The sequence below is a fragment of the Lactuca virosa genome, chromosome 3, assembly GCF_052849685.1.
Source record: "Lactuca virosa cultivar CGN04683 chromosome 3, Lactuca_virosa_CGN04683_v6, whole genome shotgun sequence".
In the NCBI taxonomy this organism is placed as follows: domain Eukaryota; kingdom Viridiplantae; phylum Streptophyta; class Magnoliopsida; order Asterales; family Asteraceae; genus Lactuca; species Lactuca virosa.
Window position 1 is genome coordinate 401,764,491 of NC_136428.1, and position 5,208 is coordinate 401,769,698.

At 29.2% G+C, this 5,208-nt stretch overlaps 1 pseudogene; it reads right to left on the reverse strand.

Annotated features, from left to right (window-relative positions):
• Positions 1 to 715: 715 nt before the first annotated feature.
• LOC145167753 (pectinesterase inhibitor 9 pseudogene) lies at positions 716 to 1,587 on the reverse strand (annotated as a pseudogene).
• Positions 1,588 to 5,208: the final 3,621 nt, after the last annotated feature.

The following is a 5,208-nucleotide window of genomic DNA, read 5'->3' on the forward strand; positions in this document are numbered from 1 at the left end:
GTTTATGCTTATACTATCACATTGTGTATATCCTGAAATACAACATGTTTATGAAAAAATCTAACGGTTGAAAGATAATTATCCAAACTCTTCATTTTTTATGTTGCTGATTTCATATTTGCTAGCATGACTCTTATTGATAATTATTTAAATGTAGTAAACTATTTGCGCAACATAACTAATCACCTCTACAAACTAATTTCTGAAAAAACTATTCATACCCGTCGCTTGTTAAGGGTAAACGGCTAGTATATATATATATATATATATATATATTAATTTTTCTTCTAAGTTATTTATTTTCTTTGTAATTGTTAAATTTATTTCTTTTTGGTTCGATTTAATTATCTTTCATAACTATTTCGTTTTTCTAAGTTATGATTAAATATAAAAAATACAAATAAAACAAGTAGTGTGCAAGTCCTTTAGCAAAAGTTTTTGAATGTATATTCTCTATCAAATTGATAGAAATATAAGGGGGGAATGAAGGTTACAAGGTAATGGAGTCAAATCTTCAATTTCTAGAGACAAATTTAACGTCTGCTGCTCAAATTTTCTATGAACATTAGAAGTTATTTACCCCTAAATGGTTATTACCTGTTTAGAAGTAGGTGTATACTCTATTTTCATCGCCTATATTCTTTGTAGTTATAAAAACATTTGATCTATTGATTATGTGTTTAACCAAATGTCACGACTAATTTTTCAAAAACAATGCAAGAATTGTAAATTTATATATTTCTCAAAACTTGATATTCACATATTACATCGACCATTATATGTATATCGCTTCGACATGAATTAAATTAAAGAAATATTTCTCTAACACCACCATATAATTTAACATAAAAACATTTTTTAGTTTGAGACTCTATAATAACCAAATTTAAGGGTTCCTGATGGCGCGAGAAGCACGATGCCTTGCAGTGAAGCGATTGAACATCCCAAGAGAATTGCTAGCGAGTTGTTTAACGTTCAAAAACCTTGCTTTAATCATACTTTTTACCTTATTCCCAAGTGTGTCCCCCAAAAGTCCATCCATACATGTTGTAGTGTCCGTTAAGGCAGCACTTATCCACGACTTAATGTTACTCTCATGCCACACAAATTTTTCTTCCACATCTGTATCCATTTGTTGTAATTCTTTGACGGATTGAGTAATTTGGTTTACTCCATAACTGATTTGATTCAGACAGTCTTCCAAAGCCTGGTATTCTCGATGATTCTTTGTTTTGTTGTATTGTTTTGCTATCATGTCTACATAAACCTTGGTAAACCGAGCTTTGACTAAACATGTGGTTAGCGTGATTTGAGCTAATCTTCGTGGGCTTGGTAGTTCTTTTTTGGTAGTATAGGGTAAAAGAGTTCTCACACATAGATCAAAGTATATTGTTGGTTGGCATTGTGCCTGAAGGTACATCCTTGCACGTGAGCGCGACTCGACTTTGCCCAAAAAACCAAAGATGGTGAGAGAGATGACCAACAATGAGAGAATAATTTGAGCCATTTCAGCTTTTGTGCGTTGTGTATTAGTGTTGAGAAAACATTAAGAATGGGTAAGGGATTATATACAAGAGCTTGTCACATGCTTTCCTATCATACTGCACATGGAACTTTACTATAAAAGTAAGTACTATGATAGAGTAATTAGCAAATTTAAGTAACCTTTTTTAAATAAATCATGACCGTCCACTTGCGAAGATAAATATCAAGGTTGACTTTTGACCTAGTTCACAAATCAAGACCATATATAAAACAAATCCTCAAAGGAATATTTAATCAGTTTACGTATTATTTAAGTATTCAGATATGAAAATATTGGAAATAATTCTAGATTGTTTAGGCTTTAATTTTTTAAATAAAGGAAACAATGTTTAAGTTTTATACATTCTTAGTAATTATTGGGTTTTTTTAACGGGCATAATTATTGGTGAATACCTAAATATGAGTACCTAAATTCAAATGTTTTAAATGGTTTAATCAGTTTAAAAAGGGGAGTTGATATTTCCACTTAGTTTTTTTATCCATCCACTTAATAAAATTATGTTTTTTTATTTTTTTTAACCGGCAAATACAAATATATAATCTACTCATAAACTAACACCTAATTCCACCTATGTCCACGACGGGACTTGAACCCTCGACCTCAAAAAGGGAGGGCACCACCTGATACCGCTGGGTTAGAAGTCATTTGATGTTTTTCCATTTATACCCTTTAAAACCACCTGCCATCAAAACCCTTTTATAGATTATGATCCTTAACTAATTAACTTGATTTCGTCCCACAGTTTTGATTTTTATACACTTAAATTTGGAAATCCACAATCGCGATTTTGGTTTTTTAACATGGTTCTTATTTGGTTTTCTTTTTATTTTCTTATTTATATTTTTGTTTTATTTTAACTCCGAATTTATTTATATATTATTAAAATAAAGATATATATAATTAACAACAATATTTAAAATGTTGAAGCAAAAATTACATAAAAATCATATAAATGTGATATCAACGCCATAGGGATTTGTTATTATGGGATTAAACATTCTCATTTAATTTATTAAGTGTCATGTAACATACTAATAAAAAATTAAATTTTATTACTGGTGCACTCTATGTTTGTATAGCGGTAAAAAATAAAATAGAGGCCATGGACCATGATTTTAAATACCAGTTCTCGTGATACAATAGCGGCGTTAACAAATATTCACCCTATTTGGGTAAGATGTTCCCAACAAAAATATTCAAACTAATATATATCACAAAATTGTTCAAAGTATTCCATTGTGAGAACTACTAAATCAAATCGCGGTCGGTGATCAATATTTTATTTGTAACCACGATGTCTACTTAGATTACATTACTAATAAAATACGTAATTATTTTATTAGTGTATGGTATGACATATCACGATGCCTAAGAACACAATCTAATAGATCGTTGTATCGAGTAGTTGCATTTAATAAATCGAACAAAGATGTTTAGGTGATTCTAATTATATTAGGTTTGTGTTGAGTTGGTATTACATCTACATGATTTTTTTATTTAATTTTAATTTCAAAATTCAATTATATATATATATATATATATATATATATATATATATATATATATATATATATATATTCTTTATTATAATAATATATAAATAAAATAAAAATAAAAATAAAACAAAAATAGAAGTAAAAAAAGAAAATAAAACCAATTAAGAGTTAGCCTGGGAAACCAAAAAGATATAAAATCAAAATTAAAATATAGAACAAAATCAAAATTAAAATCTAGAACAAAATATGAATAATGGGTGAAATTTATTTAAGGGATGGATATCAAGAAGAGAGTTTTGACGATGATAGTCTTCAAAGGCCATAAAAGGAAAATTATATTTTTGTTAAGTGGATGGAGAGAAAACCAAGTGGAAATATCAGTTCCCTTAAAAAAGCAAGCTAAGATGTATTTATTACAACAATTATATCATATTAATTTATTAATATCTTAGGTTAATAGAGTGAACCTTTACAGCCATTCGAAATACTCGTAAATGTAGACATGAAATTTAAAAAACCTAATCTAATCAAATAAGAACCAGTAGAGTGAACCTAAAAGAAAATTACTGTGAGTGGAGTCGCTGGCAGTGGAATCGAACCTGTGAGTGGTCGCCGGCTGGAGACGCTGCAGGATTTGCCGGTGGAGATAACAGACATATGGCCGCTTCAGGATATTTTTTTTAACAAGGGCGGAGTTTGTTCGGTAAGAAAGAAAGAATTAGGGCAGGATATTTTTTTTATAAGTAAATAACCTATTCGGTAATAATTTTAAAAGTATACCTGTCAGGTAAATAAGTTTTTCAAAAACACAAATTTAGTTAAAAACTCCTTTAATAGTGATATTATAAGGATTGTTTCTTTCGGTCCAAATATTAAAAATTATGCTTATTCTGTCTGGTGGTTTGCATGAGTTCAATTTAGTTATCTAATCGGTTCTAAAAGTCTTAAGGCTTATAATTCGTATGTAAACCACTAACTATAGTTATAAGTCCACAAGATGGGATGGCTAGGGTCAGCGAAGGCATGCATTTAGGATATACGTACGTATGTATGCAAAGACTTAAGTAAAAAGTGTCTGTTTTATATGAAAAACTTTAAAAGTATGTTAAGACATGTTAAGTTCATCTACTTAAATAAGACGATTTATGGTGTGGATTCTAAACTGAGATCTTTTTAAAAATTACAACAAAATTCTATTTGTGCTATCTTCATATAAAAGATAAAACGTTTTTACATTTCTTGAGAGAAAATTATTATTCTAAAATAACAATTTTGATTTAGGTCTATAACATTTTATGGTTTATCAAAGTATCTAATATACTTCTAAACAATCAAACATTTTTAAAAATTATATGTTGGATTAGATATTAGAGTTTTCACAACATGAAGGCAATATTATATAAAGGAGTTAGGAGTCATGTGATTAAGAATGAAATACTTCTATTAATTAATCTTCTTTACCCAAATGTTATCATTATTATATGAAATAATAGAAGTAAATATTTAGAAGTTATGAGTATGAGTAGATTACAAGGGTTGACCATGCAATTGTGTAAGCAATGACAAAGATGGCCATAAGACAAGCGTGCTTGTCTTGAGCTAATCAAACCAACATGTTGCTTATTCAACACAATGATTAAATGGTCGACTATTGTATTTCTTAAATAAATCATCATTTTCTTGATAAAAAAATAATTACATTACAGAAATTAAACCATTTTGATAAACTATTAAAACGTTTTCAACTATTGTCCAAAACTAGTCGCTAAGAATTTACCATCAGAAATGGTGATATATTATCAAATGAACATATGCTTTAACAATCAATGTTAGCGATTTGTAATACCAATTTGTATTTAAGTATAATTAATTAATTTGCTGACCAAATATAATCTTGATAAACATTAAGCAAATAAGGTGATGCGGAGTGCACACTTGTTTGAATTTGTTCAAAATTCAAAGCAGGCTGTCATTTATGGGTGAAACCCCTAAACGAACGGGAGTCTGGAGGCAGCGCCCCTATGAACGGGGTCCAGGGGTGTGACAACCCGAAACTTTCCCGTCAACAAAAGTCATTCCCGTTAAATAAAAATTTTGAATTTTATTTATTTTGTCAATTTTTGTCAAGCTCGTAAGGGTTGAGAACAACTTAGATTATATAAATTA